The 15,199-nt window shown below is 43.1% G+C and overlaps 1 protein-coding gene across 3 annotated transcripts in view; it reads left to right on the forward strand.

The window, feature by feature from the left end:
• Positions 1–15,199, forward strand: part of Ptprg (protein tyrosine phosphatase receptor type G) — a 672,889-nt gene that overhangs the window by 369,610 nt on the left and 288,080 nt on the right. The window lies entirely within an intron of this gene.

Below are 15,199 nucleotides of genomic sequence, written 5' to 3' on the forward strand. Positions count from 1 at the left end.
ATACCAATGTGGGAGTTGCAATAACCCAAGGATAATGGCCCTTGTGTCCCATGGTTCTGGTACTTTCTCTCAGCTGGCTCTCATTGCCATCCTGGGTATACTTCCTCTTTCATGATTAATTGTGTAACTCTGCATCTCTGCATTAATTCTTTACTTTGTTACATAAGATCCTGGCTATGAAGGTAGCCTGGTGCTCAGATCCACACTGATAATGAATGCCTGAAGCCTGGGGGTAGGTATGGGGTGCTGTGAATGGAATCTTGCATTATGAATATATAATAGAAGTAGGAGAAACTTGGTATTTTGTGAATAAATTAATTTTTCATGCAGAGTTTTAATTAGCTATGCAAAATAATTAAATTCGTGTAGGCACACAGTAGTTGAATGCTGAATTGTGTAATACAGATAGGTTCTTATGAAAATGCACTTAGGAAAATAGGGTTGATATCCAGAGAGGCAGGAATAGGCACAGTGGGTAGTAGAGAATGACCAGGGAATAAAAGGAATTATTGTTTTCTAAAGCATGACCTATTCTCAGTGAGTTTAACTTCCTTCCTCTTTTTGACAAGTTCCCACCAAAGAAAGACATGGGAAACATTTACAGAGACCTGTCAGCTACCTTTTCTAATTAAGTAATGGTTTTTATTTGTTTGTTTGTTCTTTAATTTTGGGAACTCTTTAGTATTGAAGACAATATTGAAATATTGAGTCAGTAACAAATGCGTAGATGGAAGTTTCTGTCCTGCCCAGTCCCACAGCCATTCATTTCCAAAGAAACAGACAGAGGCTTACATTAATTATAAACTGTTTGGCCTATTAGCTCAGGCTTATTATTACCTAGCTCTTACAACTTAAATTAACCCATAATTCTTGTCTGTGTTTAGCGACATGGTTTGGTACCTATTCTCAGTGAGGCATTCTTATCTTTCTTCCTTTTTGTCTGGCTGGTGTCTACCTTTCCTCTTCCCAGAATTCTCCTTGTGTGTTTGCTCTGCTTATACTTCCTGCCTGGCTACTGGCTAATCAGCATTTTACTAAACCAATATTAGTGACAATTCTAATAGTATCCAAGAGCATTATCTCATAGCACATGTGCTCTTTGCTCTGAACCAAAAGAAGACATGCCTGTATTTGCAAAATATCCAGTGCTCGTGAGTGCCACACCATAGACTAGTGACAAACAAGAGAACCACAGCTGTCCTTCCACCCCAGAAAGCTTTGACTGATCTTTCTTCCTATCTTGAGATTTGCTTCTGTTTGGGATCTTATTCAAAGGGAGGAAAATGGCCTACTTGCATGTATTCTAAAAGAAATACCAACCAGAATATGAAGTATTAAGTGTTGTTCAGGCCCACAGTATTTGGATATCTGTTTACATGAACTTGCTCAGCAAGCATGCTTAAGAGCCTGCAGCGTAAAGAAAACTGTGTTCCTTATCAGAATATTTTCCCCGAGTTCTGTGTTTATAGAGGGAGATGGGAGACAGCCTAGTGCTAATAAATGAAAAGAGCTTCTCAGAATGTCCTCCTTACATCACAGTCTAGCAGTTGAGTTCCTGGCTGCAGAAAGAATGACCGCTGATTGGCGGTGCCTTGTCTACCCTCTCCTGAAAGTGCTTTTGTTGTGCTAAGACCTTGTCAGCAAATAGTCCTTTTTTTCTGCAAAGAGGGCTTCTCATTTTCCCATTAGACCACATGTTGAGAGGCAGGATTCAACTGTTCTGGGATCACTTTGCATTTTCCTGGGATCTGAGTGCCTGAACTCAAGAATCCTATCTTCTTTTGGTGGGCAGGGACTGCCAACTGCTTTTATTCTTGGATGTTCTTTTCTAGGATCTTGAAGGCAATGTGAATGTATTGCCCCCTGCTTTATCACAATCAAGGTATAAGCACTCATCTTTTCTTGCTCTGTGATTTTTGATTAATGTTTCCTTTAGTTTTCTTTCCATCTTAATCCCTCAGTGTAGATGGCATTGGTTTTTTGAAATGGAGAATTGCACTGTATTAGTTATTTTTCTGCTATCATAGTAAAGTGCAATGGTCAGATGCGATTTAAGGAGAAAGGTTTCTTTGTTAGAGAGTCTGTAATGGCAGGGGTGGCATGGCAGTCAGGGTCAGGAACAAGAAGCTGGCTGGTCGTCGTGTGTCTGCACACAGGAAACAGAGAGCACAAACTGGAAGTAGGGTGAGGCTATAAAATTTGCAAAGGCTAGCCCCAGTGGTCTGTGACTGGCAGCCGTAAATGATACCTGTGAATAGGGAATGGGTGAAGGGAAGGCATTGGAAGCTGTGCCTCATTCTTTTTCTCTCACATGCTTAGGCATTGTGGAATATATTTCAGAATCCAAAAGTGGTACTTAGCGGTGCCCACTGATGTGTTGTTGAGTATGCCCGTAGTACTGTTGTGGCCTGATTTCATTGTTCAAAAAACATATTGTATACAATAGTTTATATAAAAGAAATCCCACTCCTCAAGATGGTGAGGCAGGGGGATTGCTGTGTTTGAGACCAGCGTCAGCTACATGATGAGTTTCTGTAGCCCAACCTGAGATATAGAAAGAGTCCCTGTTTTACAAAACTTTTCTTAAAAAGAAAACAAAAGCCTCAGAACCCACACCACGCGCACTGATTTAGGGGCTGAAGAATATGAAGCTTTATTGTTAAGGAGACAGCACTGTCTTGTTAATGCTGCTGTAATTGTTTGCTCTAACTGTATTTTGCATTTATTGTTATTTTATATCTCTGTGTTTCCGTGGGGCTAAGGTCAAAGAACAAAGATGGCGTTGGTTCTTTTTGCCCCCCCCCCCCCATGGCTGGTTTTGAGCAGTTGAGTTCAGGGGTCAGGCTTGTGGGACAAACACCTTTACCTCTGGAACCACTTTGTTGGCCTACCGCTTCCCATCTGTACCACCCGCCTCCTTGCATTTCAGCTTCAGAGTGGCAGGAGGTGACCATTGCTTACCCTAACCAGGGATGATGAGGACAGGGGTTTGCAAATGCTGACAGAGCAAAGGGTGAGTTCTCAATATATTGACGCCTGAAGATACACATTTTCCAAGATGCAGCTAGTGTCTTTTCACCCAGATAATGATCTCGTAGGCTTCCCTTTCACCTTTGTGTGATCTGTTTATGGGTTTGCTGTGTATTTGTCTTTCTTCAGATGTGTGATGTCATTGTGGAGTGTCAGCTCTAACGCCAGCTTTTCTTCCCGCACAGAATAGCGTGAGATGCTCTTGCCTCTGTCTTAAATTTCTGTGCACTCTGAATACTTAACTTTGAAATCTGGAGTATAGTATGGAATTTTCTATTTAGACCACATATGTGCTGTGTTAGTGCTTTTTCATCCTAAATGTGCTTGCATAGGTATTTAATACACACACAGAGAAACACATGGCCATTTAATTCTTTTCTCCCTTTTGCAGTGGTAAGGATTGAACCCAGGGTCTTATGCTTGTGAGGCCACTGCTGTGCCCTGAGTCATTCCTAGACCCTGTTCTCTGTAGTTTTTCTGTAGTTTTTAATGAGTGAAAATAGGCCACAATGCACATTGGGTTTTCTTTTTAGAAATTTAACTTGAAGTCTGTTCTGTTTGAGCTTAAAGAACTCCCCTCCTTTCCTCCCTTTCTCCTTTCCTTCCTGCTTCCCTTCCTCCACCCTGATTGCTCTTCCTTTTGCCGTATTGATTTGTCATAGTTAACTAACCCTTCGGTGACATGTACTTACCTTGATTTTAATCCTGGATATTGCTGATGATGCTGTCATTACCAACCTTACCCTTCCAAAAGCTGCAAGTGTGTCTGTGGACTTGACACCCCAAGCAAAGACGTGCTTGTTTGCAGTTCTTATAGTCACTGCCTTCCATGTGGAATACCTGCAGAGTCCTGGTGAGAAAGCACTGTTTCAGAGCAGGGTCTGTCACTCTCTGTGTGAGGGTCAGAGTGCTAGCTTCTGGCATCAATCACCTCATCTATAACACAAAGAAACAAAAGCACACATAACACAAGTTATTGAGAAGTTTCCATTATAGTGCATAGCATGGATATTCTCCAGAAGGGCAAAGCACTACTGGTGTGGTTCTGTTGCCGTCTCTTATGCCACTGTGTCATTTAATACCTGGGCCAAGAATGGGGTTTCAAACCGTAAGCCAGTGTGGGCTTAACTTCTTACTCATTTTTTTTTTAATCTTCTCTAAGATAGGGTGTTATGTGGATGTGCTGAGGTTTGTCCTGAGAACAGCTAACACATAGCATTGCGGGGCCTGACCCCAAGAGCAGAGGAATGAGTGGCAGCCCCTCAGTCTCAGCTCCGCTTAAACCAGACCTTCAGCGCTGGGTCCCTTTTACTTGTTGAGAAGCATCACTGGCTTTCCAGAACAGTTCACGCTCACAGCAGCAAGTCTTCCCCACATAATAACCTGAGCAAAGCAGGTCTCTGAGGCAGAGGACTGCCCCGAGAGATTACTGTTTCCTCTCCATCTTTCTTAGACTCTAAGCTGTGACCTCGGTGTTACCGGAGGAAAAATTTACCGCACGGAACCCTGGAGCTTGTTTCCTCTACTTTTGTCTAAATGAGATCTTTAAGTCCTACCCCAGCTTTATGTTTCCCGTCTAGGGAATGAAGCTGTAGGAAGAGGTTGAAGAAAGGGGGAGTCAAGAGATGGCCTTATATATGCCAGCCTGCATGGACTACTGATTATTATCTTTGTAACTTGACACTTTGGTCTTACTGATGGATGAAGATCGAACTGGTAGTCTTAAACCAGTGTTTGGATCATCTCTTATCCTGTTAGTTCCCAAGGGCTGAGAGCCTCCTCAGCCTGAAATACAAAGACACTTGAAATGGAAGTGTCTAAAGATAAAACTTACATTCCATGTGTGGTTTGGCTTGTTCAGGGCCCCGACCTCTTATCCCCCAGCCTCCCTTCCCCACCCCCTTGGTCTTGGTTTTCTGCTTTCCCCATTATCTTCTGATTGCAGGGCATGTCCCTCCCTTCCTTCTAAAGTCATATTTGGGGACTAGCCAGGTTTCTCCCACAGGGCCAGCCAGCCACACAAAGGCTGCACCTCCCTGTGTGAATAGCATTCACCTAAATCAGATCCTGTGACTAGCCAACACCAGAGCATAATGGGTATAGGCGTTGGCCAAAAACACTTCCTGACTCAAGAAGGTTGGGCCTCTGTGAGTTCCCCATTTCTAGTTGGGTGTTGTCTTGGTCAGGGTCACTGTTGCTGCAACTAACGCCCTGACCAAAGCGACTTGGGAACAAAGGGATTTATTTGGCTTTCATTTCTACCTTATAGTCCACCATCCAGGGAAGTCAGGCCTCAAACGGTGCAGGAGCCCAGAGGCAGGAGCTGATGCAGTAGCCATGAAGGGTACTTAGCCTGCTTCCTGTTAACACCCAGGACCGTCAGCCCAGGGATGGCCCCATTTACAGTGGCCTGGGCCTTCCCCGTCAATCACTAATTAAGAAGATGCCTATAGTCTTCCCTATAATCTGATTTTAGGGAGACATTTTCTTAATTGAGCTTCTCAGATGACTTTCATTTATGTCAGTTTGACTTAAAAGTCCTCAGTACAGGTGTCATTTCTGAAGCTGGGTCAGAGCCATCGCAACAAGTCCTGGGGATTTAGATGTGGGTTCTTGAGAAGATCACCATCAGTCCTGTTTTTTTGTGCACTTACGACATGCCTGCATTTAATGTGTGATAAGGAGTGTGTGTGTGTGTGTGTGTGTGTGTGTGTGTGTGTGTGTGTGTGTGTGTGTGTATTCCTCATCACATTCCTGTGGCTAACTTTAGAAATGTGTCTGGTGTCCTGGAGAGGGTGGCTGAACAAAATAAGACAGACAGGGAGATGTCATGCCCATAATCCCACCAGTAGCCTGGGGCAGAAGCAGAAGATGGTCCTTGAGATCAAAGCCAGCCTGGTCTACTTAGTGAGTTCTAGGTCACCCTGACAGACCCTTTCTCCTAAAATCAAAATAAGACAGATGTGTCCATTTAATTGTTTTGAGTATTGCCAGAAGTGTTCTCATGGAGCTTAGAACCTTGGGGAGTTTGGAACTGTGTCTGATTATAAGAGAAATGAACCTTGATGAAACGTGATTAATTTCCAACTCTTACTTTCCCAAGCTAGACTGGGAGGTGAAAAAGCAAGCCTGTAATTCAGCTGTTTCCCTTGCTGCACCCTTTTCAGACACTGCTAATGGATCTGGGCTTCTTGGATAAGCACACAACATAGCTCTACTTTCCCAAGGTAGATGGTGAGTGGACAGAACAAGCCTGTAATTTAGTATTACCTCCTTCCCTGGCTGCACCCTTTTCAGACATTGCTAATAGATCTGGGCTTCATGGATCAGCATGGGTCAGTAATCATACAGTGTGGGGATTATTTGATTCTAGTACTCAAGTCTCGTCTCCTGTTTTTTTTTTTTTTTAACCTCCTCGTGATCCAATTCTGGTCTCTCAGTTCTTTGTGTGCTGCTCTCTCCATGCCTGTGATGGCTGCTTTTGGGTCTGTAATGAGAAGCAAACATTTTAAAAGCACAGGCAGCTGTTTTGCCGAGTAATGGTCGTTGGCTGCTGGAGGCGTGTCTCAGTTAAATAAAGTGGAATATTCTGGGTCTAGAACCAATTTCTCTCCATTTTTGCAAGCCTGTAAAATGCCATGCAGCCATAAAATAGGATGGCATCATTAACAATAACCAGTCCTTTGCTATGTCTGTAAGAAGCCAGAATAAAGGTCACCCAACTTGAAACCATGCCAGGGAGATTTGGAGGTATTGGATAATCCAAGTTCCAGTTAGACATTTGTGTCAAATGTTTGGATGTAGCATGGGCTCTAACTGTGACATGTAGAACTTTGATCTAAGATCCCTCTGCGCATACATATTGACAGGTTTGGACTTGGAAAGACCTTCTACAGTCCCCGCTGCTCCTGTACACACCCTGGCCTACTCTCTGTCTCTGTTATATGAAGCAGTCCTATGCTACCATAACCTCTGGCTCCAAGCTTCATGGATGGCAGTGATTACCACTTTATTCTTTCAGAACAGTGGGGCGATGGTTCCCTGGCTAAGAGTACTGGCTATTCTTTTATGGGGCATTGGGTTCTCTTCCCAGCAGCTTTATGGTGGGCACATTTGTAACTCTAGTCCTAGAGGATCTGACAGCCTCTCTGGTGTCCTGAGTCACTACTGTATGAACACAGGGCACAGACCTACATGCAAGTAAAATATGCATACACGTAAAATAGACGTTTAAAAAATATAGTGAGAGAGAAAAAGGCCACTGAGTCATAAAATAAGTACCACTAGAAACTGAACAGATAATTGTTGGCAGTAGGAAATCCATTTTTGGCAGTAAGAAAGTCAAGTACACTTTGGGTCTGTTGTCTGGTGTTATTTATGGTGTTATACCTGGTTATTGATAGTTCCCATCATTAATGGGAAGTTGGAACATAATATTTTTATGCTTAAAATTTACAAACAAAAAGAGGCTCATTTTGTCATCTTTGAAGTCACTGTACATTTCTGAACTGAATTTGGGACGGGAGTGTCTCTCCTAACACAGATGAACAACGACGTAATTGCACATCAGTTAATAGAAGCAGCAGAGAGCAGTCTGAGTGCTTTTCTAGCACTTTCTCCCATGTATAACAATAAATGCATAAATAGTCATTAAGTTACTAGTTCTGGTGTGGAGAAGCACATCATAAACTGAATCTCACAAAGTGTTTTTAATTAAAAGTGGGATAATTTAAAGATGTGTATTAGATTGGGAGAAAAAGCATTAATTATACGTGGTTAAAAAAATGAGCACATGTATTTTGAATTTTTACTGTTGGCTAAAAGTAGACAACAAGATGCAGAGTAATAAGCCTGGATTCAGGTAATGTTTTTAATAAAAGTTCCTTGAGGGGGGCATTAATAAACTTATTCGACTGGAAACAGCACATAACATGTATATTAGTTTTATTTTTAATTAGATTTAGACAGAATTCATTATTTTTAATGGCTTTTCATTAGTGAATGGAAACCATTATTTGAATCTGTTGTGGAAAAATAATTTCAAAATGTGTATTTGTTTTCTCAAAAATAACATGTATGTATTTAAGGAAGCCGTGGTTTGGAATCGGAATTGTGTGACTTGTCTGCATTGTAAGTAAGCTGTCTGTGTCTCCGCTCCGCTGTTAAGAGAGTCTGTACTGAAGTGTGGTGCTTTGTTTGAAGTGTGGAAAAGTACATTTGTCTTCCCGGGACTTTAAAGTGCTGTTTTTGATTATGGGTCATTCTAACTATGACAAAAATTAAGGGAATATATTCCTCTCTCTCTCTCTCTCTCTCTCTCTCTCTCTCTCTCTCTCTCTCTCTCTCTCTCTCTCTCCCCCTTCCTCCCTCCCTCCCTCCCTCCCCCTCCTTCCCTCTCCCTGTTTTATTTGCATTCTGTTTGAATAATGGAATCACCAGTATTGGTATAAAATTGATACCCGTGGACCAGCAGCTCTTTGAAGATACGTCTGCCTTAAAAAGAAACCCTGAATGACAAACAGGCTCTGATACACCCGCCTGGGTTTGCTGGACTTTGAGCTACTTCTTTGCAGGGAATTCTGTCTGCTTTTAGCAGACAGTTGGAATGAGTCTCAGTTGTGTGATTTATTTTCCATACTGTTGGAATCCATCTTCCCGATGCTAGTGTCCTGAACTCTATTGTCTCACAGCGAGGCAGATACGGTGGCTTGTTAACGGCACACTCAGGAGGAGTGTGTTTTTTTAAGGCACAGATGATCCATAAATTAAGCTTAATAATGTTGTTTCTTAACTACAGTCTTTAAAGGTGAATTTCTCCTACTTTATATGCCATAAGGCTTTTTTTAAATACTACTTTAAATAATGAAAAATCACCCTCTAGCTTGCCGAAGGCTCCCCATGCTTCTCCTCTAGCCCCGCCTTTTTTTTTCCTGGACCTGTGCACATTCCACTCATGCATACTTGACGTGCCAACCATTGTCATGGCTAGCTCCCCCATGTCCTCAGTAACACTGGAAGCTGAACGTGTTTAACGATGCTTACAGTTTTTCTCTGGCTTTTGTGAAATTTAGAATTATTTCCTCTTTATACTGGCAGGTATCCACAGAAGAGTGACTTTTTGTGGGTCATGGACGGGAGGGACACACCTGGAATTGTGGTACACGGGTAGCTGAAGCTGGAGGGTCAGGATTTAGAGGCCATCTGGTCAGACTCCCTCTCAAAACACACAGAAACCCAAAACAAAAGCAGCAACACGTCATGTTGTTATTATGATCTCTTTCTTCTTTGGTGATCTGTGATGGGGTTTTATTCTGTCATGCTTTGCTGTTGGGGGTGGTGGCGGTGGTAGTGGTGGTGAGTACATGCCTGCATTTTGCTTTATTTTTTGACCTTGAGTTTTAGATGTGTTGATCAAGTAGGAAAGTGAAGTGTCTCATCTTGAGTTTTGCCCAATGCATTCTTCCCGATCAGGTCAGATGATGGTAATGGAATGTTTGAAAACCTACATCAGAGGTGATGGCCTCCCTTGTGGAACCCAGTCAGGATGTCTATGACATCGGCATGTCATGAGACAGGGGATCTCTTCACTTGGCTGTGGTGATGTTTGCCAGGCTTCTCCATTGTGAAGTTACTGTTTAACTCCTTTTCTTTTTTGTTTTTTTTTAGGGGCAGGAGGGTGGGGGGCAGGGGAGTGGTTGCCATGTGATTCAAGCTCACCTAGGATTCAAGTTCTCGGGTTTCTTCAAATGACTTCCAACCTCTGATCTTTTTCTCTGACCTGTAGCGTGCTTAGACAGCTGACATGCACCACACACTCTTACACAAGGACGGAGAGCCAGCCCCTTGTTTGGTGCACATTAAGCCTTCTGCTACCTGAGCTACATCTCCGACCTTGTTTTTGTCTTCAGGCCTGTAACCGAACCAGATCCAGCTAGCATTCACTTCCGTTTTCCATAGAAACAACGATAAATACTAACAATGGTAACAACACAAACTAAAAACTTCCCATCAAGTTGGACCCTGCAGCGGATGGATGGACCTTGGCCTAGTAAAGGTGTGCCTGAAGAAATGATGTCACTCAGGTGTCAGCTCCTCTGCAAGTCCTAGGAGGTGAAGATCTTTTTGGCCGGACTCTGCTGGTTTCCCTTGTTCTAAGGCTGGTTCCTTGAGAGTCGTCTGACATGCTTTGTAGCCCAACCGCAAAACCAAGAGTTGTATCAGCACCCCCTTAGCAAGCTTTCATAGTCTGCTATTGCTCTAGAACATGACATGGGGTATTTCATAGAGTTTGCTTACTGCCCTTTGATATGAGCAGCTCGTCATTAGATGAGGCACTGAGCCACAGCAGCTTGTGTTGGCCAAGTTTATGGCGAATCTCAAGGAAACTGGGCCCAGCACCGAGTGTGTGTTAAGTTCATGTTTAAATGGATCACTCGGAATCAGCTTCCTCCCCCTTGACTGTCTTTGAATAGAGAAGTCGGTTAAGCGATATGAAACAATGAGAGATTTAAGGGTAACTAGCCATGCTTCCCAGTGGGCTTCCAAAGCAGGTCCTGTTACACCCTTACATTAAAAGGCATCGTCCTCAGGCTTGGCTTGTTCAGTTTGCTCCTCATCAGCTCGCAGCACGTCTTACCTCGTCGCAGTTCAGACTAATTCGATGTGTTAATGAAGCTAAGGAGTATTTACCTATGAAATTGGCATCCTGACCCTGGAGACCCAGGAAATGAGGGAGATTTATTAAACAGTCTGCTGAGAAATGTGCAAAATTAAAGTGAAATCATGGCCAAGACCGTGCAGAGTGTCGGTAGAAGACACTTTATCCCTCTTTTGTTTCTTCTTCTAGCTCTTTGTTTTCCCTCTCAACATACGCTTTAGGTCTTTACCCAGGAGCCTGTGCCAGGTGTGGATGAGGGGAGGTAAAGACAGGAGGTTAGAGACACCAAGAAGGACTATCCTTTTAGGCGTAGGGTATTGTTTTGGTTAGTTTTCTGTTGCTGTGATAGAACATCATGACCAGCAGAAACATGTGAGGAAAGGGTTTTATTTATTTATTTATTTATTTATTTTTTCTGCTTATAGCTTGTATAGTCGGTCATCCAGGAAGATAGGGCCAGAAGTGAAGGTCGGAATCGGGAGGCTATGAGGGCTGCTGATTACCAGCTTGCTCTTCTTTCTTTTATGCCTAGGGACAGCACCACCCACAGGGACTGGGCCCTTACACATCTATCATTAATCAAGAAAATGCTCTACAGATTTGCCTACAAGCAGATCTGATGAAGGCGATTTCTCAACTGGGAATCTCTTTCCTCAAATTCCTCTACCTTGTGTCATGTCAACATAGACCCTTTAATAAACTGGGCTACACAGCAGGAGTCTGAACTAGTTCCAGTCCCACCTGCAAAGTGCAGATCCCTGTCCTCTCAAGGGACTTGGAGAAAGGACAGGAAGTGAGGAGATAGTGCGGCTGACATCGCCTGCTTTTAAGCCACACTTTGTTCTTGTTCTTCTAGTTGATACAGGGATTTGCGAAGCCCCAGGGATAGTTTGGGATATGAAGCATCCGGAAGAACAGTAGCCATGGTTAGTATGGGACATGGTTGTGTTCATATATCCTGCCCATGGCCCGTCTCCCGTCCGTCTTTACTATCTGGAAGGGCCCATTGTTTGGAGGTGGGGCAGTGATGCAGGTATCCTGCCTAGGAGATTTGAAGTTGTACCATAGAAAAAACCTTGTCTTATAGATATGTTCACGAGTAGGGAAGACAGATATGTAGGAGCAAGCAGTAACTGAGCAATAGTGATGGAGAGGCATAAACGGAAACAAGATTGCCCGGAGGAGAGGGCCATTTTTATGAAAACCACGTTTTTAGCCAGCGACTTCCCATGGACTCATTGCATTCATTAAAGAGAAATATTTTCATCCTAGGCTGAATGAGGAACGTTGCTCGATTCTCTTGGTATTTAAAGGTTGGCAGGGTGTCTCCATTCTGGTCTAATTGGTTGAAGAGTTTTATCAGGCACGTTACTTTGGGCCAGGGAGAGTCAGCCTGTGGCCTCTTACTTTGGCCCAGCTTTCCCCATTGGAGAATATGAGACTGTCAGAAAGTTGCACTGTCAGAGGGGTTAGCTGTGTGGAATGAATTGAGCTCCCGAAATGCAAATACCCTGCCCATTCTAAGTCTGTAAGGGAGAACCAGCCTGCAAATGAATTTCCCATATTTTCATTGGGTAACGTCATGCCTTGAGAGGAAGCCATCTTGCTGGCGGGTGTTTTTGTTCTGTTTTTTCTCAGAGACCTAAAGGGTCAGATAACTTTAAAAGTCGTCTTGCGTTTTCGATGGTTTTGTTTTTGACTTTGAAGCACTTATTCAAAATTCTAAAAGCCAGAAACCCCCAACATGGTGAGACTGTGAGTGATTAACAGTACGAACTTTTATAGAGCGTCTCCACGGCAGAGAGACATCTACAGGGTGGTTGGGCAATCGTGCTTCGAAGGGAAAATAGGTAATCGATACCTGTGAGCTTGGAGAAAGTGTTCTATTTCCTCCGCTAATGACATAGGGGGGGTTGCAAAGCAAGGGTGTCTGGAGCATGAAGCACTCCAAAGAAGAATTAATTTGAAACCTGAAGTGGAAGATCAGTTTCAATTAAAATTGCACTTGAATGTATATTGGCTGGAAGTGTGGAGGCAAGCACGCAGTCAGCTCGAACCCTTGGATTGTCATGCGCGAATCCCACCAGTGTGAGCGCTAATTATTTTTTTTTATAATCTCCTAAATTATATTTCACCCATCTAATGTGGATGGTAAACACTCTGGTGACCTTGGTATTTTTTATTACCATAATAATGATTGTTATTAGTGTAGTAGTGGCGATCTAGTAGGATAATTGTTAAGTATCCATTTTCACAACGATGGCTTGCCTCCATTATTTCCTTGGTGTTGTATATGTTTAGCCTTAGGTTCCTTTGGCGTTGGTTTTCACTCTATTGCACTAGGAGGTCTCTCTAAGGCATTTTATTTGTAGATGCCCATAGACAGCGTCCCATGTTTTGGACATGGTGACCCTTCCTAGCTAACCATAAGTCACATTTGGGTTTCTAGCCCGTGTATCAGCCATTGGCTCACTCAGTTTGTCGATGCAATTTTTTTGTGGCCGCTGGAAGAAAATTGTGGCAGTGGCAGGAGACTAATTGGAGTCATTTGTTGCATCCCTTCACTCTGAACACCTCAGATGCATAGAGAACGAAAATAGAGTTGGGCTGAAAGGTTTGCAGAAGTACACTGCTCTTCTTTGTGACTCATGTTCGCCTCAGGGAACCTACACAAGAGGGGCAGTGTTCTGTGTGCAAAGCCCTTGACATTGCCCGCTTCACTGCTCTCTCACCCTAAGGAAACCGGCAATGTTGACTTTTTCTAGAAAGTATTAAACACTTGCAAATGACTCGAAAGCGCCCCAGGCTTATTACACCTTTTCCTATGTGTGAACGAGTTCTTTCTGATAGTCCATTCTGTTTTTCTCTCTGTCTCTTACTGTTGGGGGATGGGCATTTGGGAAAATGACCCAGCATATGGCCAAGCTGAAGTATTTTCCAGAGGGCGAGAATATAAATCATTTTAAGCACCTATTCCAATTGCTCTGGCAGCTATGAAACATCCAATTTTTTTCTTCCCCCCCCCCCCACAGAAGATGTCTCCCCTCCCCATTGTCTGTATCTGCTTTGAGCTGCCTTAGGCATAAGGGGATGAGGACACCTATTGGGGCTCTTTTTCAGTAGGAGAAAGAACTTACTCTCTTTCTGCTGCTCCTTTCACACCAGGTAGTTGTGTGAGGAGGCACAAAAATGCCTAATTCACTTCCCAATCCTACTTTTTCTATGTGATACTTAAAGAGTTGAAAACTAAGCTGCAAAGGGGTGTGTGTATGTGTGCCCTTATGTGCATGCATGCATGTATGTATGTGTGTGGGTGTCTTGTGTGCATGTGTGCATGACTGTGTGTGTATGTATTGTGTGTTTGTGTATGTGAACATGTCCACGAGTGTGGTCAAATAGAGTATTTGTTTAACTATGTAAAGATGCATTGCATTTGTTTGTGCTGCATTTGTTTAACTATGTAAAGGTGGATTGCTGTTTCATCTTGCCTGCCTAAGGCACCTGATTGGTTTAATAAAAAGCTGAATGGCCAATAGCTAGGAAGAGGAGGGATCGCTGGTGCTGGAGGGCTAAAAGAAAAGGGGAGCCAGTCAGTGGCCAGCCAGCTACGGAGAAAGCAGAAGAGCATGATGGACAGTATGCAGATGAGGTCAACTAGCCTTAGGGCAGCACATGGATGAATAGAAATAGATTGTTTCATTAAAAAGCTAGCTAGAAAAAAGCCAAGCTAAGACCAAGTATTCATAACTAATAAGTTTCAGTGCCGTGATTTGGAGGCTTGCAGTCCAAGCCAACTACACATGAGTGAGTGTGTGTATGTGTGTATTGTGCAGGTATGTATTTATACATGGGTGAATATATATATGTGTGTATGTAAATATTCTGTGTCTGCGGGTGTGTGTGAGCATGGGAACATGCATCCACGTGTATGTGTGTGTGTATATATATGTGTGTCTTTGCTATACTTAGATGCCTGTGGTTCCTCTTTTGAACTTGTTAGACTTTTTATTGGCCTGAGGCTAAAAGGGTTCCTCTTCATCTTCTCAGCAGACACATCTTTCTCTCTTTGCTGTATCAACAAGATTAAATGCGAGGTACAGAAGCAGAAAGCGCTAAGAACATGTTCTCCACTTAATAGCCATCATTAGCCTACTGCTTCATTTCAAATAAGGCTGAGCAGCAAATGCAATGTGTTTCTTGACCTTCTGTCTTATTGGGACCCATCTGAGGTCTACTGTATTTTGGTTCTCTCTTAATTAATGGCATGCATTTTTCCTAGAGGTCTATTATTTCTGAGTGCCGAGTCTCAACAACAGTCCCTTCCGTGGCTTTTTAGACAGAAGCTTGGGAAGGAGATGCAGGCAAAGCCTGTGGACAAGCTGAGAACCCTTCCAGACTCAATGAAGGTCTCCTCCATTACTCATAATGATGTCCATCCTGTTTTGAGTTGATTTAGTCTTGAGTTTCTTTATTCTGTTTACTGACTATTGTGACCTAAAGAGGAAAGCCATA

This window comes from Alexandromys fortis, unplaced genomic scaffold, assembly GCF_014885135.2.
Source record: "Alexandromys fortis isolate MF-2015 unplaced genomic scaffold, M_Fortis_MF-2015_v1.1 scaffold_123, whole genome shotgun sequence".
NCBI classification, from domain to species: domain Eukaryota; kingdom Metazoa; phylum Chordata; class Mammalia; order Rodentia; family Cricetidae; genus Alexandromys; species Alexandromys fortis.